This window comes from Phoenix dactylifera, chromosome 4 (assembly GCF_051530095.1).
Source record: "Phoenix dactylifera cultivar Ajwa chromosome 4, Ajwa_hap1_PhDact_Kaust_v1.1, whole genome shotgun sequence".
NCBI lineage: Eukaryota > Viridiplantae > Streptophyta > Magnoliopsida > Arecales > Arecaceae > Phoenix > Phoenix dactylifera.
The window spans coordinates 38,184,652-38,201,782 of record NC_143193.1 but is presented as its reverse complement, the minus strand read 5'-3'; the positions used below and the strand labels follow the sequence as shown (position 1 = coordinate 38,201,782).

The following is a 17,131-nucleotide window of genomic DNA, read 5'->3' as shown; positions in this document are numbered from 1 at the left end:
TTTTTTATTTTTTGATAATATTTATTTTTAATTTTTTAGCTTTTGGCTTTTCCTCTTCGGATAATTTTTTTCCCCCGACAATAAACTGAGTCCGGAGACTGGCGGTGCCATGCCGCATAGCGGGACCAGCGCGTTGAATCCTACGCCAGAACGGCCCCGGCAACGCGAATGTCTCGGGCCGTCGAGGTCTGCTGCTTTGTCATAAAAGGGAGTTTCGAAGGGCATATCATGGGTGCGATCATACCAGCACTAATGCACCGGATCCCATCAGAACTTCGCAGTTAAGCGTGCTTGGGCGAGAGTAGTACTAGGATGGGTGACCCCCTGGGAAGTCCTCGTGTTGCACCCCTTTTATTTTTTGCCCGCTTTTTTATTTTTTGATAACATTTATTTTTAATTTTTCGGCTTTTGGCTTTTCCTCTTCGGATAATTTTTTTCCTCCGAAAATAAACTGAGTCCGGAGACTCGCGGTGCCATGCCGCATAGCGGAACAGCGCGTTGAATCCTACGCCAGAACGGCCCCGGCAGCGTGAATGTCTCGGGTCGTCGAGGTCTGCTGCTTTGTCATAAAAGGGAGTTTCGAAGGGCATGTCATGGGTGCGATCATACCAGCACTAATGCACCGGATCCCATCAGAACTCCGCAGTTAAGCGTGCTTGGGCGAGAGTAGTACTAGGATGGGTGACACCCTGGGAAGTCCTCGTGTTGCACCCTTTTTATTTTTGCCCGCTTTTTTATTTTTTGATAATATTTATTTTTAATTTTTCGGCTTTTGGCTTTTCCTCTTCGGATAATTTTTTTTTCCCGAAAATAAACTGAGTCCGGAGACTGGCGGTGCCATGCCGCATAGCGGAACAGCGCGTTGAATCCTACGCCAGAACGGCCCCGGCAGCGCGAATGTCTCGGGCCGTCGCGGTCTGCTGCTTTGTCATAAAAGGGAGTTTCGAAGGGTAATTTTTTTTTCCCGAAAATAAACTGAGTCCGGAGACTGGCGGTGCCATGCCGCATAGCGGAACAGCGCGTTGAATCCTACGCCAGAACGGCCCCGGCAGCGCGAATGTCTCGGGCCGTCGAGGTCTGCTGCTTTGTCATAAAAGGGAGTTTCGAAGGGCATGTCTTGGGTGCGATCATACCAGCACTAATGCACCGGATCCCATCAGAACTCCGCAGTTAAGCGTGCTTGGGCGAGAGTAGTACTAGGATGGGTGACCCCCTGGGAAGTCCTCGTGTTGCACCCTTTTTATTTTTTGCCCGCTTTTTTATTTTTTGATAATATTTATTTTTAATTTTTTAGCTTTTGGCTTTTCCTCTTCGGATAATTTTTTTCCCCCGACAATAAACTGAGTCCGGAGACTGGCGGTGCCATGCCGCATAGCGGGACCAGCGCGTTGAATCCTACGCCAGAACGGCCCCGGCAACGCGAATGTCTCGGGCCGTCGAGGTCTGCTGCTTTGTCATAAAAGGGAGTTTCGAAGGGCATATCATGGGTGCGATTATACCAGCACTAATGCACCGGATCCCATCAGAACTTCGCAGTTAAGCGTGCTTGGGCGAGAGTAGTACTAGGATGGGTGACCCCCTGGGAAGTCCTCGTGTTGCACCCCTTTTATTTTTTGCCCGCTTTTTTATTTTTTGATAACATTTATTTTTAATTTTTCGGCTTTTGGCTTTTCCTCTTCGGATAATTTTTTTCCTCCGAAAATAAACTGAGTCCGGAGACTCGCGGTGCCATGCCGCATAGCGGAACAGCGCGTTGAATCCTACGCTAGAACGGCCCCGGCAGCGCGAATGTCTCGGGCCGTCGAGGTCTACTGCTTTGTCATAAAAGGGTGTTTCGATGGGCATGTCATGGGTGCGATCATACCAGCACTAATGCACCGGATCCCATCAGAACTCCGCAGTTAAGCGTGCTTGGGTGAGAGTAGTACTAGGATGGGTGACCCCCTGCGAAGTCCTCGTGTTGCACCCCTTTTATTTTTTGCCCGCTTTTTTATTTTTTGATAATATTTATTTTTAATTTTTTGGCTTTTGGCTTTTCCTCTTCGGATAATTTTTTCTCCCCGAAAATAAACTGAGTCCGGAGACTGGCGGTGCCATGCCGCATAGCGGAACAGCGTGTTGAATCCTACGCCAGAACGGCCCCGGCAGCGCGAATGTCTCGGGCCGTCGAGGTCTGCTGCTTTGTCATAAAAGGGAGTTTCGAAGGGCATGTCTTGGGTGCGATCATACCAGCACTAATGCACCGGATCCCATCAGAACTCCGCAGTTAAGCGTGCTTGGGCGAGAGTAGTACTAGGATGGGTGACCCCCTGAGAAGTCCTCGTGTTGCACCCTTTTTATTTTTTGCCCGCTTTTTTATTTTTTGATAATATTTATTTTTAATTTTTTGGCTTTTGGCTTTTCCTCTTCGGATAATTTTTTTCCCCCGACAATAAACTGAGTCCGAAGACTGGCGGTGCCATACCGCATAACGGGACCAGCGCGTTGAATCCTACGCCAGAACGGCCCCGGCAGCGCGAATGTCTCGGGCGGTCGAGGTCTGCTGCTTTGTCATAAAAGGGAGTTTCGAAGGGCATATCATGGGTGCGATCATACCAGCACTAATGCACCGGATCCCATCAGAACTTCGCAGTTAAGCGTGCTTGGGCGAGAGTAGTACTAGGATGGGTGACCCCCGGGAAGTCCTCGTGTTGCACCCCTTTTATTTTTTGCCCGCTTTTTTATTTTTTGATAATATTTATTTTTAATTTTTCGGCTTTTGGCTTTTCCTCTTCGGATAATTTTTTTCCCTCGAAAATAAACTGAGTCCGGAGACTCGCGGTGCCATGCCGCATAGCGGAACAGCGCGTTGAATCCTACGCCAGAACGGCCCCGGCAGCGCGAATGTCTCGGGCCGTCGAGGGCTGCTGCTTTGTCATAAAAGGGAGTTTCGAAGGGCATATCATGGGTGCGATCATACCAGCACTAATGCACCGGATCCCATCAGAACTCCGCAGTTAAGCGTGCTTGGGCGAGAGTAGTACTAGGATGGGTGACCCCCTGGGAAGTCCTCGTGTTGCACCCCTTTTATTTTTTGCCCGCTTTTTTATTTTTTGATAACATTTATTTTTAATTTTTCGGCTTTTGGCTTTTCCTCTTCGGATAATTTTTTTCCCTCGAAAATAAACTGAGTCTGGAGACTCGCGGTGCCATGCCGCATAGCGGAACAGCGCGTTGAATCCTACGCCAGAACGGCCCCGGCAGCGCGAATGTGTCGGGCCGTCGAGGTCTGCTGCTTTGTCATAAAAGGGTGTTTCGATGGGCATGTCATGGGTGCGATCATACCAGCACTAATGCACCGGATCCCATCAGAACTCCGCAGTTAAGCGTGCTTGGGCGAGAGTAGTACTAGGATGGGTGACCCCCTGGGAAGTCCTCGTGTTGCACCCCTTTTATTTTTTGCCCGCTTTTTTATTTTTTGATAATATTTATTTTTAATTTTTTGGCTTTTGGCTTTTCCTCTTCGGATAATTTTTTCCCCCCGAAAATAAACTGAGTCCGGAGACTGGCGGTGCCATGCCGCATAGCGGAACAGCGCGTTGAATCATACGCCAGAACGGCCCCGGCAGCGCGAATGTCTCGGGCCGTCGAGGTCTGCTGCTTTGTATTAAAAGGGAGTTTCGAAGGGCATGTCTTGGGTGCGATCATACCAGCACTAATGCACCGGATCCCATCAGAACTCCGCAGTTAAGCGTGCTTGGGCGAGAGTAGTACTAGGATGGGTGACCCCCTGGGAAGTCCTCGTGTTGCACCCCTTTTATTTTTTGCCCGCTTTTTTATTTTTTGATAACATTTATTTTTTATTTTTCGGCTTTTGTCTTTTCCTCTTCGGATAATTTTTTTTCCCCGAAAATAAACTGAGTCCGGAGACTGGCGGTGCCATGCCGCATAGCGGAACAGCGTGTTGAATCCTACGCCAGAACGGCCCCGGCAGCGCGAATGTCTCGGGCCGTCGAGGTCTGCTGCTTTGTCATAAAAGGGAGTTTCGAAGGGCATGTCTTGGGTGCGATCATACCAGCACTAATGCACCGGATCCCATCAGAACTCCGCAGTTAAGCGTGCTTGGGCGAGAGTAGTACTAGGATGGGTGACCCCCTGAGAAGTCCTCGTGTTGCACCCTTTTTATTTTTTGCCCGCTTTTTTATTTTTTGATAATATTTATTTTTAATTTTTTGGCTTTTGGCTTTTCCTCTTCGGATAATTTTTTTCCCCCGACAATAAACTGAGTCCGAAGACTGGCGGTGCCATGCCGCATAGCGGGACCAGCGCGTTGAATCCTACGCCAGAACGGCCCCGGCAGCGCGAATGTCTCGGGCGGTCGAGGTCTGCTGCTTTGTCATAAAAGGGAGTTTCGAAGGGCATATCATGGGTGCGATCATACCAGCACTAATGCACCGGATCCCATCAGAACTTCGCAGTTAAGCGTGCTTGGGCGAGAGTAGTACTAGGATGGGTGACCCACGGGAAGTCCTCGTGTTGCACCCCTTTTATTTTTTGCCCGCTTTTTTATTTTTTGATAATATTTATTTTTAATTTTTCGGCTTTTGGCTTTTCCTCTTCGGATAATTTTTTTCCCTCGAAAATAAACTGAGTCCGGAGACTCGCGGTGCCATGCCGCATAGCGGAACAGCGCGTTGAATCCTACGCCAGAACGGCCCCGGCAGCGCGAATGTCTCGGGCCGTCGAGGTCTGCTGCTTTCTCATAAAAGGGTGTTTCGATGGGCATGTCATGGGTGCGATCATACCAGCACTAATGCACCGGATCCCATCAGAACTCCGCAGTTAAGCGTGCTTGGGCGAGAGTAGTACTAGGATGGGTGACCCCCTGGGAAGTCCTCGTGTTGCACCCCTTTTATTTTTTGCCCGCTTTTTTATTTTTTGATAATATTTATTTTTAATTTTTTGGCTTTTGGCTTTTCCTCTTCGGATAATTTTTTTCCCCCGAAAATAAACTGAGTCCGGAGACTGGCGGTGCCATGCCGCATAGCGGAACAGCGCGTTGAATCATACGCCAGAACGGCCCCCGCAGCGCGAATGTCTCGGGCCGTCGAGGTCTGCTGCTTTGTTTTAAAAGGGAGTTTCGAAGGACATGTCTTGGGTGCGATCATACCAGCACTAATGCACCGGATCCCATCAGAACTCCGCAGTTAAGCGTGCTTGGGCGAGAGTAGTACTAGGATGGGTGACCCCCTGGGAAGTCCCTGTGTTGCACCCTTTTTATTTTTTGCCCGCTTTTTTATTTTTTGATAATATTTATTTTTAATTTTTCGGTTTTTGGCTTTTCCTCTTCGGATAATTTTTTTCCTCCGACAATAAACTGAGTCCGGAGACTGGCGGTGCCATGCCGCATAGCGGGACCAGCGCGTTGAATCCTACGCCAGAACGGCCCCGGCAGCGTGAATGTCTCGGGCCGTCGAGGTCTGCTGCTTTGTCATACTAGGGAGTTTCGAAGGGCATGTCATGGGTGCGATCATACCAGCACTAATGCACCGGATCCCATCAGAACTCCGCAGTTAAGCGTGCTTGGGCGAGAGTAGTACTAGGATGGGTGACCCCCTGGGAAGTCCTCGTGTTGCACCCTTTTTATTTTTTGCCCGCTTTTTTATTTTTTGATAATATTTATTTTTAATTTTTCGGCTTTTGGCTTTTCCTCTTCGGATAATTTTTTTCCCCCGAAAATAAACTGACTCCGGAGACTCGCGGTGCCATGCCGCATAGCGGAACAGCGCGTTGAATCCTACGCCAGAACGGCCCCGGCAGCGCGAATGTCTCGGGCCGTCGAGGTCTGCTGCTTTGTCATAAAAGGGTGTTTCGATGGGCATGTCATGGGTGCGATCATACCAGCACTAATGCACCGGATCCCATCAGAACTCCGCAGTTAAGCGTGCTTGGGCGAGAGTAGTACTAGGATGGGTGACCCCCTGGGAAGTCCTCGTGTTGCACCCCTTTTATTTTTTGCCCGCTTTTTTATTTTTTGATAATATTTATTTTTAATTTTTCGGCTTTTGGCTTTTCCTCTTCGGATAATTTTTTTTCCTCGAAAATAAACTGAGTCCGGAGACTCGCGGTGCCATGCCGCATAGCGGAATAGCGCGTTGAATCCTACGCCAGAACGGCCCCGGCAGCGCGAATGTCTCGGGCCGTCGAGGTCTGCTGCTTTGTCATAAAAGGGAGTTTCGAAGGGCATATCATGGGTGCGATCATACCAGCACTAATGCACCGGATTCCATCAGAACTCCGCAGTTAAGCGTGCTTGGGCGAGAGTAGTACTAGGATGGGTGACCCCCTGGGAAGTCCTCGTGTTGCACCCCTTTTATTTTTTGCCCGCTTTTTTATTTTTTGATAACATTAATTTTTAATTTTTCGGCTTTTGGCTTTTCCTCTTCGGATAATTTTTTTCCCCCGAAAATAAACTGAGTCCGGAGACTCGCGGTGCCATGCCGCATAGCGGAACAGCGCGTTGAATCCTACGCCAGAACGGCCCCGGCAGCGCGAATGTCTCGGTCCGTCGAGGTCTGCTGCTTTGTCATAAAAGGGTGTTTCGATGGGCATGTCATGGGTGCGATCATACCAGCACTAATGCACCGGATCCCATCAGAACTCTGCAGTTAAGCGTGCTTGGGCGAGAGTAGTACTAGGATGGGTGACCCCCTGAGAAGTCCTCGTGTTGCACCCTTTTTATTTTTTGCCCGCTTTTTTATTTTTTGATAATATTTATTTTTAATTTTTTGGCTTTTGGCTTTTCCTCTTCGGATAATTTTTTTCCCCCGACAATAAACTGAGTCCGGAGACTGGCGGTGCCATGCCGCATAGCGGGACCAGCGCGTTGAATCCTACGCCAGAACGGCCCCGGCAGCGCGAATGTCTCGGGCGGTCGAGGTCTGCTGCTTTGTCATAAAAGGGAGTTTCGAAGGGCATATCATGGGTGCGATCATACCAGCACTAATGCACCGGATCCCATCAGAACTTCGCAGTTAAGCGTGCTTGGGCGAGAGTAGTACTAGGATGGGTGACCCCCGGGAAGTCCTCGTGTTGCACCCCTTTTATTTTTTGCCCGCTTTTTTATTTTTTGATAATATTTATTTTTAATTTTTCGGCTTTTGGCTTTTCCTCTTCGGATAATTTTTTTCCCTCGAAAATAAACTGAGTCCGGAGACTCGCGGTGCCATGCCGCATAGCGGAACAGCGCGTTGAATCCTACGCCAGAACGGCCCCGGCAGCGCGAATGTCTCGGGCCGTCGAGGTCTGCTGCTTTGTCATAAAAGGGAGTTTCGAAGGGCATATCATGGGTGCGATCATACCAGCACTAATGCACCGGATCCCATCAGAACTCCGCAGTTAAGCGTGCTTGGGCGAGAGTAGTACTAGGATGGGTGACCCCCTGGGAAGTCCTCGTGTTGCACCCCTTTTATTTTTTGCCCGCTTTTTTATTTTTTGATAACATTTATTTTTAATTTTTCGGCTTTTGGCTTTTCCTCTTCGGATAATTTTTTTTCCCCAAAAATAAACTAAGTCCGGAGACTCGCGGTGCCATGCCGCATAGCGGAACAGCGCGTTGAATCCTACGCCAGAACGGCCCCGGCAGCGCGAATGTCTCGGTCCGTCGAGGTCTGCTGCTTTGTCATAAAAGGGTGTTTCGATGGGCATGTCATGGGTGCGATCATACCAGCACTAATGCACCGGATCCCATCAGAACTCTGCAGTTAAGCGTGCTTGGGCGAGAGTAGTACTAGGATGGGTGACCCCTGAGAAGTCCTCGTGTTGCACCCTTTTTATTTTTTGCCCGCTTTTTTATTTTTTGATAATATTTATTTTTAATTTTTTGGCTTTTGGCTTTTCCTCTTCGGATAATTTTTTTCCCCCGACAATAAACTGAGTCCGGAGACTGGCGGTGCCATGCCGCATAGCGGGACCAGCGCGTTGAATCCTACGCCAGAACGGCCCCGGCAGCGCGAATGTCTCGGGCGGTCGAGGTCTGCAGCTTTGTCATAAAAGGGAGTTTCGAAGGGCATATCATGGGTGCGATCATACCAGCACTAATGCACCGGATCCCATCAGAACTTCGCAGTTAAGCGTGCTTGGGCGAGAGTAGTACTAGGATGGGTGACCCCCGGGAAGTCCTCGTGTTGCACCCCTTTTATTTTTTGCCCGCTTTTTTATTTTTTGATAATATTTATTTTTAATTTTTCGGCTTTTGGCTTTTCCTCTTCGGATAATTTTTTTCCCTCGAAAATAAACTGAGTCCGGAGACTCGCGGTGCCATGCCGCATAGCGGAACAGCGCGTTGAATCCTACGCCAGAACGGCCCCGGCAGCGCGAATGTCTCGGTCCGTCGAGGTCTGCTGCTTTGTCATAAAAGGGTGTTTCGATGGGCATGTCATGGGTGCGATCATACCAGCACTAATGCACCGGATCCCATCAGAACTCTGCAGTTAAGCGTGCTTGGGCGAGAGTAGTACTAGGATGGGTGACCCCCTGAGAAGTCCTCGTGTTGCACCCTTTTTTATTTTTTGCCCGCTTTTTTATTTTCTGATAATATTTATTTTTAATTTTTTGGCTTTTGGCTTTTCCTCTTCGGATAATTTTTTTCCCCCGACAATAAACTGAGTCCGGAGACAGGCGGTGCCATGCCGCATAGCGGGACCAGCGCGTTGAATCCTACGCCAGAACGGCCCCGGCAGCGCGAATGTTTCGGGCGGTCGAGGTCTGCTGCTTTGTCATAAAAGGGAGTTTCGAAGGGCATATCATGGGTGCGATCATACCAGCACTAATGCACCGGATCCCATCAGAACTTCGCAGTTAAGCGTGCTTGGGCGAGAGTAGTACTAGGATGGGTGACCCCCGGGAAGTCCTCGTGTTGCACCCCTTTTATTTTTTGCCCGCTTTTTTATTTTTTGATAATATTTATTTTTAATTTTTCGGCTTTTGGCTTTTCCTCTTCGGATAATTTTTTTCCCTCGAAAATAAACTGAGTCCGGAGACTCGCGGTGCCATGCCGCATAGCGGAACAGCGCGTTGAATCCTACGCCAGAACGGCCCCGGCAGCGCGAATGTCTCGGGCCGTCGAGGTCTGCTGCTTTGTCATAAAAGGGAGTTTCGAAGGGCATATCATGGGTGCGATCATACCAACACTAATGCACCGGATCCCATCAGAACTCCGCAGTTAAGCGTGCTTGGGCGAGAGTAGTACTAGGGTGGGTGACCCCCTGGGAAGTCCTCGTGTTGCACCCCTTTTATTTTTTGCCCGCTTTTTTATTTTTTGATAACATTTATTTTTAATTTTTCGGCTTTTGGCTTTTCCTCTTCGGATAATTTTTTTCCCTCGAAAATAAACTGAGTCCGGAGACTCGCGGTGCCATGCCGCATAGCGGAACAGCGCGTTGAATCCTACGCCAGAACGGCCCCGGCAGCGCGAATGTCTCGGGCCGTCGAGGTCTGCTGCTTTGTCATAAAAGGGTGTTTCGATGGGCATGTCATGGGTGCGATCATACCAGCACTAATGCACCGGATCCCATCAGAACTCCGCAGTTAAGCGTGCTTGGGCGAGAGTAGTACTAGGATGGGTGACCCCCTGGGAAGTCCTCGTGTTGCACCCCTTTTATTTTTTGCCCGCTTTTTTATTTTTTGATAATATTTATTTTTAATTTTTTGGCTTTTGGCTTTTCCTCTTCGGATAATTTTTTTCCTCCGACAATAAACTGAGTCCGGAGACTGGCGGTGCCATGCCGCATAGCGGGACCAGCGCGTTGAATCCTACGCCAGAACGGCCCCGGCAGCGCGAATGTCTCGGGCGGTCGAGGTCTGCTGCTTTGTCATAAAAGGGAGTTTCGAAGGGCATATCATGGGTGCGATCGTACCAGCACTAATGCACCGGATCCCATCAGAACTTCGCAGTTAAGCGTGCTTGGGCGAGAGTAGTACTAGGATGGGTGACCCCCGGGAAGTCCTCGTGTTGCACCCCTTTTATTTTTTGCCCGCTTTTTTATTTTTTGATAATATTTATTTTTAATTTTTCGGCTTTTGGCTTTTCCTCTTCGGATAATTTTTTTCCCTCGAAAATAAACTGAGTCTGGAGACTCGCGGTGCCATGCCGCATAGCAGAACAGCGCGTTGAATCCTACGCCAGAACGGCCCCGGCAGCGCGAATGTCTCGGGCGGTCGAGGTCTGCAGCTTTGTCATAAAAGGGAGTTTCGAAGGGCATATCATGGGTGCGATCATACCAGCACTAATGCACCGGATCCCATCAGAACTTCGCAGTTAAGCGTGCTTGGGCGAGAGTAGTACTAGGATGGGTGACCCCCGGGAAGTCCTCGTGTTGCACCCCTTTTATTTTTTGCCCGCTTTTTTATTTTTTGATAATATTTATTTTTAATTTTTCGGCTTTTGGCTTTTCCTCTTCGGATAATTTTTTTCCCTCGAAAATAAACTGAGTCCGGAGACTCGCGGTGCCATGCCGCATAGCGGAACAGCGCGTTGAATCCTACGCCAGAACGGCCCCGGCAGCGCGAATGTCTCGGTCCGTCGAGGTCTGCTGCTTTGTCATAAAAGGGTGTTTCGATGGGCATGTCATGGGTGCGATCATACCAGCACTAATGCACCGGATCCCATCAGAACTCTGCAGTTAAGCGTGCTTGGGCGAGAGTAGTACTAGGATGGGTGACCCCCTGAGAAGTCCTCGTGTTGCACCCTTTTTTATTTTTTGCCCGCTTTTTTATTTTCTGATAATATTTATTTTTAATTTTTTGGCTTTTGGCTTTTCCTCTTCGGATAATTTTTTTCCCCCGACAATAAACTGAGTCCGGAGACAGGCGGTGCCATGCCGCATAGCGGGACCAGCGCGTTGAATCCTACGCCAGAACGGCCCCGGCAGCGCGAATGTCTCGGGCGGTCGAGGTCTGCTGCTTTGTCATAAAAGGGAGTTTCGAAGGGCATATCATGGGTGCGATCATACCAGCACTAATGCACCGGATCCCATCAGAACTTCGCAGTTAAGCGTGCTTGGGCGAGAGTAGTACTAGGATGGGTGACCCCCGGGAAGTCCTCGTGTTGCACCCCTTTTATTTTTTGCCCGCTTTTTTATTTTTTGATAATATTTATTTTTAATTTTTCGGCTTTTGGCTTTTCCTCTTCGGATAATTTTTTTCCCTCGAAAATAAACTGAGTCCGGAGACTCGCGGTGCCATGCCGCATAGCGGAACAGCGCGTTGAATCCTACGCCAGAACGGCCCCGGCAGCGCGAATGTCTCGGGCCGTCGAGGTCTGCTGCTTTGTCATAAAAGGGAGTTTCGAAGGGCATATCATGGGTGCGATCATACCAACACTAATGCACCGGATCCCATCAGAACTCCGCAGTTAAGCGTGCTTGGGCGAGAGTAGTACTAGGGTGGGTGACCCCCTGGGAAGTCCTCGTGTTGCACCCCTTTTATTTTTTGCCCGCTTTTTTATTTTTTGATAACATTTATTTTTAATTTTTCGGCTTTTGGCTTTTCCTCTTCGGATAATTTTTTTCCCTCGAAAATAAACTGAGTCCGGAGACTCGCGGTGCCATGCCGCATAGCGGAACAGCGCGTTGAATCCTACGCCAGAACGGCCCCGGCAGCGCGAATGTCTCGGGCCGTCGAGGTCTGCTGCTTTGTCATAAAAGGGTGTTTCGATGGGCATGTCATGGGTGCGATCATACCAGCACTAATGCACCGGATCCCATCAGAACTCCGCAGTTAAGCGTGCTTGGGCGAGAGTAGTACTAGGATGGGTGACCCCCTGGGAAGTCCTCGTGTTGCACCCCTTTTATTTTTTGCCCGCTTTTTTATTTTTTGATAATATTTATTTTTAATTTTTTGGCTTTTGGCTTTTCCTCTTCGGATAATTTTTTTCCTCCGACAATAAACTGAGTCCGGAGACTGGCGGTGCCATGCCGCATAGCGGGACCAGCGCGTTGAATCCTACGCCAGAACGGCCCCGGCAGCGCGAATGTCTCGGGCGGTCGAGGTCTGCTGCTTTGTCATAAAAGGGAGTTTCGAAGGGCATATCATGGGTGCGATCGTACCAGCACTAATGCACCGGATCCCATCAGAACTTCGCAGTTAAGCGTGCTTGGGCGAGAGTAGTACTAGGATGGGTGACCCCCGGGAAGTCCTCGTGTTGCACCCCTTTTATTTTTTGCCCGCTTTTTTATTTTTTGATAATATTTATTTTTAATTTTTCGGCTTTTGGCTTTTCCTCTTCGGATAATTTTTTTCCCTCGAAAATAAACTGAGTCTGGAGACTCGCGGTGCCATGCCGCATAGCAGAACAGCGCGTTGAATCCTACGCCAGAACGGCCCCGGCAGCGCGAATGTCTCGGTCCGTCGAGGTCTGCTGCTTTGTCATAAAAGGGTGTTTCGATGGGCATGTCATGGGTGCGATCATACCAGCACTAATGCACCGGATCCCATCAGAACTCTGCAGTTAAGCGTGCTTGGGCGAGAGTAGTACTAGGATGGCTGACCCCCTGAGAAGTCCTCGTGTTGCACCCTTTTTATTTTTTGCCCGCTTTTTTATTTTTTGATAATATTTATTTTTAATTTTTTGGCTTTTGGCTTTTCCTCTTCGGATAATTTTCTTCCCCCGACAATAAACTGAGTCCGGAGACTGGCGGTGCCATGCCGCATAGCGGGACCAGCGCGTTGAATCCTACGCCAGAACGGCCCCGGCAGCGCGAATGTCTCGGGCGGTCGAGGTCTGCTGCTTTGTCATAAAAGGGAGTTTCGAAGGGCATATCATGGGTGCGATCATACCAGCACTAATGCACCGGATCCCATCAGAACTTCGCAGTTAAGCGTGCTTGGGTGAGAGTAGTACTAGGATGGGTGACCCCCGGGAAGTCCTCGTGTTGCACCCCTTTTATTTTTTGCCCGCTTTTTTATTTTTTGATAATATTTATTTTTAATTTTTCGGCTTTTGGCTTTTCCTCTTCGGATAATTTTTTTCCCTCGAAAATAAACTGAGTCTGGAGACTCGCGGTGCCATGCCGCATAGCGGAACAGCGCGTTGAATCCTACGCCAGAACGGCCCCGGCAGCGCGAATGTCTCGGGCGGTCGAGGTCTGCAGCTTTGTCATAAAAGGGAGTTTCGAAGGGCATATCATGGGTGCGATCATACCAGCACTAATGCACCGGATCCCATCAGAACTTCGCAGTTAAGCGTGCTTGGGCGAGAGTAGTACTAGGATGGGTGACCCCCGGGAAGTCCTCGTGTTGCACCCCTTTTATTTTTTGCCCGCTTTTTTATTTTTTGATAATATTTATTTTTAATTTTTCGGCTTTTGGCTTTTCCTCTTCGGATAATTTTTTTCCCTCGAAAATAAACTGAGTCCGGAGACTCGCGGTGCCATGCCGCATAGCGGAACAGCGCGTTGAATCCTACGCCAGAACGGCCCCGGCAGCGCGAATGTCTCGGTCCGTCGAGGTCTGCTGCTTTGTCATAAAAGGGTGTTTCGATGGGCATGTCATGGGTGCGATCATACCAGCACTAATGCACCGGATCCCATCAGAACTCTGCAGTTAAGCGTGCTTGGGCGAGAGTAGTACTAGGATGGGTGACCCCCTGAGAAGTCCTCGTGTTGCACCCTTTTTTATTTTTTGCCCGCTTTTTTATTTTCTGATAATATTTATTTTTAATTTTTTGGCTTTTGGCTTTTCCTCTTCGGATAATTTTTTTCCCCCGACAATAAACTGAGTCCGGAGACAGGCGGTGCCATGCCGCATAGCGGGACCAGCGCGTTGAATCCTACGCCAGAACGGCCCCGGCAGCGCGAATGTCTCGGGCGGTCGAGGTCTGCTGCTTTGTCATAAAAGGGAGTTTCGAAGGGCATATCATGGGTGCGATCATACCAGCACTAATGCACCGGATCCCATCAGAACTTCGCAGTTAAGCGTGCTTGGGCGAGAGTAGTACTAGGATGGGTGACCCCCGGGAAGTCCTCGTGTTGCACCCCTTTTATTTTTTGCCCGCTTTTTTATTTTTTGATAATATTTATTTTTAATTTTTCGGCTTTTGGCTTTTCCTCTTCGGATAATTTTTTTCCCTCGAAAATAAACTGAGTCCGGAGACTCGCGGTGCCATGCCGCATAGCGGAACAGCGCGTTGAATCCTACGCCAGAACGGCCCCGGCAGCGCGAATGTCTCGGGCCGTCGAGGTCTGCTGCTTTGTCATAAAAGGGAGTTTCGAAGGGCATATCATGGGTGCGATCATACCAACACTAATGCACCGGATCCCATCAGAACTCCGCAGTTAAGCGTGCTTGGGCGAGAGTAGTACTAGGGTGGGTGACCCCCTGGGAAGTCCTCGTGTTGCACCCCTTTTATTTTTTGCCCGCTTTTTTATTTTTTGATAACATTTATTTTTAATTTTTCGGCTTTTGGCTTTTCCTCTTCGGATAATTTTTTTCCCTCGAAAATAAACTGAGTCCGGAGACTCGCGGTGCCATGCCGCATAGCGGAACAGCGCGTTGAATCCTACGCCAGAACGGCCCCGGCAGCGCGAATGTCTCGGGCCGTCGAGGTCTGCTGCTTTGTCATAAAAGGGTGTTTCGATGGGCATGTCATGGGTGCGATCATACCAGCACTAATGCACCGGATCCCATCAGAACTCCGCAGTTAAGCGTGCTTGGGCGAGAGTAGTACTAGGATGGGTGACCCCCTGGGAAGTCCTCGTGTTGCACCCCTTTTATTTTTTGCCCGCTTTTTTATTTTTTGATAATATTTATTTTTAATTTTTTGGCTTTTGGCTTTTCCTCTTCGGATAATTTTTTTCCTCCGACAATAAACTGAGTCCGGAGACTGGCGGTGCCATGCCGCATAGCGGGACCAGCGCGTTGAATCCTACGCCAGAACGGCCCCGGCAGCGCGAATGTCTCGGGCGGTCGAGGTCTGCTGCTTTGTCATAAAAGGGAGTTTCGAAGGGCATATCATGGGTGCGATCGTACCAGCACTAATGCACCGGATCCCATCAGAACTTCGCAGTTAAGCGTGCTTGGGCGAGAGTAGTACTAGGATGGGTGACCCCCGGGAAGTCCTCGTGTTGCACCCCTTTTATTTTTTGCCCGCTTTTTTATTTTTTGATAATATTTATTTTTAATTTTTCGGCTTTTGGCTTTTCCTCTTCGGATAATTTTTTTCCCTCGAAAATAAACTGAGTCTGGAGACTCGCGGTGCCATGCCGCATAGCAGAACAGCGCGTTGAATCCTACGCCAGAACGGCCCCGGCAGCGCGAATGTCTCGGTCCGTCGAGGTCTGCTGCTTTGTCATAAAAGGGTGTTTCGATGGGCATGTCATGGGTGCGATCATACCAGCACTAATGCACCGGATCCCATCAGAACTCTGCAGTTAAGCGTGCTTGGGCGAGAGTAGTACTAGGATGGCTGACCCCCTGAGAAGTCCTCGTGTTGCACCCTTTTTATTTTTTGCCCGCTTTTTTATTTTTTGATAATATTTATTTTTAATTTTTTGGCTTTTGGCTTTTCCTCTTCGGATAATTTTCTTCCCCCGACAATAAACTGAGTCCGGAGACTGGCGGTGCCATGCCGCATAGCGGGACCAGCGCGTTGAATCCTACGCCAGAACGGCCCCGGCAGCGCGAATGTCTCGGGCGGTCGAGGTCTGCTGCTTTGTCATAAAAGGGAGTTTCGAAGGGCATATCATGGGTGCGATCATACCAGCACTAATGCACCGGATCCCATCAGAACTTCGCAGTTAAGCGTGCTTGGGTGAGAGTAGTACTAGGATGGGTGACCCCCGGGAAGTCCTCGTGTTGCACCCCTTTTATTTTTTGCCCGCTTTTTTATTTTTTGATAATATTTATTTTTAATTTTTCGGCTTTTGGCTTTTCCTCTTCGGATAATTTTTTTCCCTCGAAAATAAACTGAGTCCGGAGACTCGCGGTGCCATGCCGCATAGCGGAACAGCGCGTTGAATCCTACGCCAGAACGGCCCCGGCAGCGCGAATGTCTCGGGCCGTCGAGGTCTGCTGCTTTGTCATAAAAGGGAGTTTCGAAGGGCATATCATGGGTGCGATCATACCAGCACTAATGCACCGGATCCCATCAGAACTCCGCAGTTAAGCGTGCTTGGGCGAGAGTAGTACTAGGGTGGGTGACCCCCTGGGAAGTCCTCGTGTTGCACCCCTTTTATTTTTTGCCCGCTTTTTTATTTTTTGATAACATTTATTTTTAATTTTTCGGCTTTTGGCTTTTCCTCTTCGGATAATTTTTTTCCCCCAAAAATAAACTGAGTCCGGAGACTCGCGGTGCCATGCCGCATAGCGGAACAGCGCGTTGAATCCTACGCCAGAACGGCCCCGGCAGTGCGAATGTCTCGGGCCGTCGAGGTCTGCTGCTTTGTCATAAAAGGGAGTTTCGAAGGGCATATCATGGGTGCGATCATACCAACACTAATGCACCGGATCCCATCAGAACTCCGCAGTTAAGCGTGCTTGGGCGAGAGTAGTACTAGGGTGGGTGACCCCCTGGGAAGTCCTCGTGTTGCACCCCTTTTATTTTTTGCCCGCTTTTTTATTTTTTGATAACATTTATTTTTAATTTTTCGGCTTTTGGCTTTTCCTCTTCGGATAATTTTTTTCCCTCGAAAATAAACTGAGTCCGGAGACTCGCGGTGCCATGCCGCATAGCGGAACAGCGCGTTGAATCCTACGCCAGAACGGCCCCGGCAGCGCGAATGTCTCGGGCCGTCGAGGTCTGCTGCTTTGTCATAAAAGGGTGTTTCGATGGGCATGTCATGGGTGCGATCATACCAGCACTAATGCACCGGATCCCATCAGAACTCCGCAGTTAAGCGTGCTTGGGCGAGAGTAGTACTAGGATGGGTGACCCCCTGGGAAGTCCTCGTGTTGCACCCCTTTTATTTTTTGCCCGCTTTTTTATTTTTTGATAATATTTATTTTTAATTTTTTGGCTTTTGGCTTTTCCTCTTCGGATAATTTTTTTCCCCCGACAATAAACTGAGTCCGGAGACTGGCGGTGCCATGCCGCATAGCGGGACCAGCGCGTTGAATCCTACGCCAGAACGGCCCCGGCAGCGCGAATGTCTCGGGC

At 49.3% G+C, this 17,131-nt stretch overlaps 46 non-coding genes across 46 annotated transcripts; all 46 read left to right on the top strand.

The window, feature by feature from the left end:
* Positions 1-230: 230 nt before the first annotated feature.
* On the top strand, positions 231-349 carry LOC149764959 (5S ribosomal RNA). The gene has a single exon (XR_016402286.1). It is a non-coding gene; the product is annotated as a 5S ribosomal RNA (ribosomal RNA).
* Positions 350-595: 246 nt separating this feature from the next.
* Positions 596-714, top strand: LOC149764958 (5S ribosomal RNA). The gene has a single exon (XR_016405214.1). It is a non-coding gene; the product is annotated as a 5S ribosomal RNA (ribosomal RNA).
* Positions 715-1,119: 405 nt separating this feature from the next.
* Positions 1,120-1,238, top strand: LOC149764957 (5S ribosomal RNA). Its single transcript, XR_016412382.1, has one exon. It is a non-coding gene; the product is annotated as a 5S ribosomal RNA (ribosomal RNA).
* Positions 1,239-1,485: 247 nt separating this feature from the next.
* Positions 1,486-1,604, top strand: LOC149764956 (5S ribosomal RNA). Its single transcript, XR_016403792.1, has one exon. It is a non-coding gene; the product is annotated as a 5S ribosomal RNA (ribosomal RNA).
* A 246-nt stretch (positions 1,605-1,850) lies between these two features.
* LOC148709170 (5S ribosomal RNA) lies at positions 1,851-1,969 on the top strand. Its single transcript, XR_015978628.2, has one exon. It is a non-coding gene; the product is annotated as a 5S ribosomal RNA (ribosomal RNA).
* A 246-nt stretch (positions 1,970-2,215) lies between these two features.
* Positions 2,216-2,334, top strand: LOC149764955 (5S ribosomal RNA). The gene has a single exon (XR_016412864.1). It is a non-coding gene; the product is annotated as a 5S ribosomal RNA (ribosomal RNA).
* A 247-nt stretch (positions 2,335-2,581) lies between these two features.
* Positions 2,582-2,699, top strand: LOC149764954 (5S ribosomal RNA). Its single transcript, XR_016407096.1, has one exon. It is a non-coding gene; the product is annotated as a 5S ribosomal RNA (ribosomal RNA).
* Positions 2,700-2,945: 246 nt separating this feature from the next.
* On the top strand, positions 2,946-3,064 carry LOC148709167 (5S ribosomal RNA). The gene has a single exon (XR_015985491.2). It is a non-coding gene; the product is annotated as a 5S ribosomal RNA (ribosomal RNA).
* Positions 3,065-3,310: 246 nt separating this feature from the next.
* LOC149764953 (5S ribosomal RNA) lies at positions 3,311-3,429 on the top strand. Its single transcript, XR_016411300.1, has one exon. It is a non-coding gene; the product is annotated as a 5S ribosomal RNA (ribosomal RNA).
* Positions 3,430-3,675: 246 nt separating this feature from the next.
* On the top strand, positions 3,676-3,794 carry LOC149764952 (5S ribosomal RNA). Its single transcript, XR_016411299.1, has one exon. It is a non-coding gene; the product is annotated as a 5S ribosomal RNA (ribosomal RNA).
* Positions 3,795-4,040: 246 nt separating this feature from the next.
* LOC149764951 (5S ribosomal RNA) lies at positions 4,041-4,159 on the top strand. The gene has a single exon (XR_016412863.1). It is a non-coding gene; the product is annotated as a 5S ribosomal RNA (ribosomal RNA).
* Positions 4,160-4,406: 247 nt separating this feature from the next.
* LOC149764950 (5S ribosomal RNA) lies at positions 4,407-4,524 on the top strand. The gene has a single exon (XR_016407693.1). It is a non-coding gene; the product is annotated as a 5S ribosomal RNA (ribosomal RNA).
* A 246-nt stretch (positions 4,525-4,770) lies between these two features.
* LOC148709162 (5S ribosomal RNA) lies at positions 4,771-4,889 on the top strand. The gene has a single exon (XR_015985490.2). It is a non-coding gene; the product is annotated as a 5S ribosomal RNA (ribosomal RNA).
* Positions 4,890-5,135: 246 nt separating this feature from the next.
* Positions 5,136-5,254, top strand: LOC148709161 (5S ribosomal RNA). The gene has a single exon (XR_015982254.2). It is a non-coding gene; the product is annotated as a 5S ribosomal RNA (ribosomal RNA).
* Positions 5,255-5,501: 247 nt separating this feature from the next.
* LOC149764949 (5S ribosomal RNA) lies at positions 5,502-5,620 on the top strand. The gene has a single exon (XR_016412381.1). It is a non-coding gene; the product is annotated as a 5S ribosomal RNA (ribosomal RNA).
* A 246-nt stretch (positions 5,621-5,866) lies between these two features.
* LOC149764948 (5S ribosomal RNA) lies at positions 5,867-5,985 on the top strand. The gene has a single exon (XR_016411298.1). It is a non-coding gene; the product is annotated as a 5S ribosomal RNA (ribosomal RNA).
* Positions 5,986-6,231: 246 nt separating this feature from the next.
* LOC149764947 (5S ribosomal RNA) lies at positions 6,232-6,350 on the top strand. Its single transcript, XR_016402096.1, has one exon. It is a non-coding gene; the product is annotated as a 5S ribosomal RNA (ribosomal RNA).
* Positions 6,351-6,596: 246 nt separating this feature from the next.
* LOC149764946 (5S ribosomal RNA) lies at positions 6,597-6,715 on the top strand. The gene has a single exon (XR_016402557.1). It is a non-coding gene; the product is annotated as a 5S ribosomal RNA (ribosomal RNA).
* Positions 6,716-6,962: 247 nt separating this feature from the next.
* On the top strand, positions 6,963-7,080 carry LOC148711328 (5S ribosomal RNA). Its single transcript, XR_015985967.2, has one exon. It is a non-coding gene; the product is annotated as a 5S ribosomal RNA (ribosomal RNA).
* A 246-nt stretch (positions 7,081-7,326) lies between these two features.
* LOC148711327 (5S ribosomal RNA) lies at positions 7,327-7,445 on the top strand. The gene has a single exon (XR_016411296.1). It is a non-coding gene; the product is annotated as a 5S ribosomal RNA (ribosomal RNA).
* Positions 7,446-7,691: 246 nt separating this feature from the next.
* On the top strand, positions 7,692-7,809 carry LOC148711326 (5S ribosomal RNA). The gene has a single exon (XR_015985966.2). It is a non-coding gene; the product is annotated as a 5S ribosomal RNA (ribosomal RNA).
* A 247-nt stretch (positions 7,810-8,056) lies between these two features.
* LOC148711325 (5S ribosomal RNA) lies at positions 8,057-8,174 on the top strand. The gene has a single exon (XR_015978247.2). It is a non-coding gene; the product is annotated as a 5S ribosomal RNA (ribosomal RNA).
* Positions 8,175-8,420: 246 nt separating this feature from the next.
* Positions 8,421-8,539, top strand: LOC148711324 (5S ribosomal RNA). Its single transcript, XR_015982919.2, has one exon. It is a non-coding gene; the product is annotated as a 5S ribosomal RNA (ribosomal RNA).
* Positions 8,540-8,787: 248 nt separating this feature from the next.
* Positions 8,788-8,905, top strand: LOC148711323 (5S ribosomal RNA). The gene has a single exon (XR_015982918.2). It is a non-coding gene; the product is annotated as a 5S ribosomal RNA (ribosomal RNA).
* Positions 8,906-9,151: 246 nt separating this feature from the next.
* Positions 9,152-9,270, top strand: LOC148711322 (5S ribosomal RNA). The gene has a single exon (XR_015986541.2). It is a non-coding gene; the product is annotated as a 5S ribosomal RNA (ribosomal RNA).
* Positions 9,271-9,516: 246 nt separating this feature from the next.
* LOC148711321 (5S ribosomal RNA) lies at positions 9,517-9,635 on the top strand. The gene has a single exon (XR_015985965.2). It is a non-coding gene; the product is annotated as a 5S ribosomal RNA (ribosomal RNA).
* Positions 9,636-9,882: 247 nt separating this feature from the next.
* Positions 9,883-10,000, top strand: LOC148711320 (5S ribosomal RNA). Its single transcript, XR_015980547.2, has one exon. It is a non-coding gene; the product is annotated as a 5S ribosomal RNA (ribosomal RNA).
* Positions 10,001-10,246: 246 nt separating this feature from the next.
* LOC148711319 (5S ribosomal RNA) lies at positions 10,247-10,364 on the top strand. Its single transcript, XR_015985964.2, has one exon. It is a non-coding gene; the product is annotated as a 5S ribosomal RNA (ribosomal RNA).
* Positions 10,365-10,610: 246 nt separating this feature from the next.
* Positions 10,611-10,729, top strand: LOC148711318 (5S ribosomal RNA). Its single transcript, XR_015978246.2, has one exon. It is a non-coding gene; the product is annotated as a 5S ribosomal RNA (ribosomal RNA).
* Positions 10,730-10,977: 248 nt separating this feature from the next.
* On the top strand, positions 10,978-11,095 carry LOC148711317 (5S ribosomal RNA). Its single transcript, XR_015982917.2, has one exon. It is a non-coding gene; the product is annotated as a 5S ribosomal RNA (ribosomal RNA).
* Positions 11,096-11,341: 246 nt separating this feature from the next.
* On the top strand, positions 11,342-11,460 carry LOC148711316 (5S ribosomal RNA). The gene has a single exon (XR_015982915.2). It is a non-coding gene; the product is annotated as a 5S ribosomal RNA (ribosomal RNA).
* Positions 11,461-11,706: 246 nt separating this feature from the next.
* On the top strand, positions 11,707-11,825 carry LOC148711315 (5S ribosomal RNA). The gene has a single exon (XR_015986540.2). It is a non-coding gene; the product is annotated as a 5S ribosomal RNA (ribosomal RNA).
* A 247-nt stretch (positions 11,826-12,072) lies between these two features.
* Positions 12,073-12,190, top strand: LOC148711314 (5S ribosomal RNA). The gene has a single exon (XR_015985963.2). It is a non-coding gene; the product is annotated as a 5S ribosomal RNA (ribosomal RNA).
* A 246-nt stretch (positions 12,191-12,436) lies between these two features.
* On the top strand, positions 12,437-12,555 carry LOC148711313 (5S ribosomal RNA). The gene has a single exon (XR_015980546.2). It is a non-coding gene; the product is annotated as a 5S ribosomal RNA (ribosomal RNA).
* Positions 12,556-12,802: 247 nt separating this feature from the next.
* LOC148711312 (5S ribosomal RNA) lies at positions 12,803-12,920 on the top strand. The gene has a single exon (XR_015985962.2). It is a non-coding gene; the product is annotated as a 5S ribosomal RNA (ribosomal RNA).
* A 246-nt stretch (positions 12,921-13,166) lies between these two features.
* On the top strand, positions 13,167-13,284 carry LOC148711311 (5S ribosomal RNA). The gene has a single exon (XR_015978245.2). It is a non-coding gene; the product is annotated as a 5S ribosomal RNA (ribosomal RNA).
* Positions 13,285-13,530: 246 nt separating this feature from the next.
* LOC148711310 (5S ribosomal RNA) lies at positions 13,531-13,649 on the top strand. The gene has a single exon (XR_015982914.2). It is a non-coding gene; the product is annotated as a 5S ribosomal RNA (ribosomal RNA).
* A 248-nt stretch (positions 13,650-13,897) lies between these two features.
* LOC148711309 (5S ribosomal RNA) lies at positions 13,898-14,015 on the top strand. Its single transcript, XR_015979022.2, has one exon. It is a non-coding gene; the product is annotated as a 5S ribosomal RNA (ribosomal RNA).
* Positions 14,016-14,261: 246 nt separating this feature from the next.
* LOC148711308 (5S ribosomal RNA) lies at positions 14,262-14,380 on the top strand. Its single transcript, XR_015985961.2, has one exon. It is a non-coding gene; the product is annotated as a 5S ribosomal RNA (ribosomal RNA).
* A 246-nt stretch (positions 14,381-14,626) lies between these two features.
* LOC148711307 (5S ribosomal RNA) lies at positions 14,627-14,745 on the top strand. Its single transcript, XR_015980545.2, has one exon. It is a non-coding gene; the product is annotated as a 5S ribosomal RNA (ribosomal RNA).
* A 247-nt stretch (positions 14,746-14,992) lies between these two features.
* Positions 14,993-15,110, top strand: LOC148711306 (5S ribosomal RNA). The gene has a single exon (XR_015982913.2). It is a non-coding gene; the product is annotated as a 5S ribosomal RNA (ribosomal RNA).
* Positions 15,111-15,356: 246 nt separating this feature from the next.
* On the top strand, positions 15,357-15,475 carry LOC148711305 (5S ribosomal RNA). The gene has a single exon (XR_015982912.2). It is a non-coding gene; the product is annotated as a 5S ribosomal RNA (ribosomal RNA).
* Positions 15,476-15,722: 247 nt separating this feature from the next.
* LOC148711304 (5S ribosomal RNA) lies at positions 15,723-15,840 on the top strand. The gene has a single exon (XR_015981779.1). It is a non-coding gene; the product is annotated as a 5S ribosomal RNA (ribosomal RNA).
* A 246-nt stretch (positions 15,841-16,086) lies between these two features.
* On the top strand, positions 16,087-16,205 carry LOC148711303 (5S ribosomal RNA). The gene has a single exon (XR_015983248.1). It is a non-coding gene; the product is annotated as a 5S ribosomal RNA (ribosomal RNA).
* Positions 16,206-16,451: 246 nt separating this feature from the next.
* On the top strand, positions 16,452-16,570 carry LOC148711302 (5S ribosomal RNA). The gene has a single exon (XR_015986626.2). It is a non-coding gene; the product is annotated as a 5S ribosomal RNA (ribosomal RNA).
* Positions 16,571-16,816: 246 nt separating this feature from the next.
* On the top strand, positions 16,817-16,935 carry LOC148711301 (5S ribosomal RNA). Its single transcript, XR_015980544.2, has one exon. It is a non-coding gene; the product is annotated as a 5S ribosomal RNA (ribosomal RNA).
* The last annotated feature ends 196 nt before the right edge of the window (positions 16,936-17,131 follow it).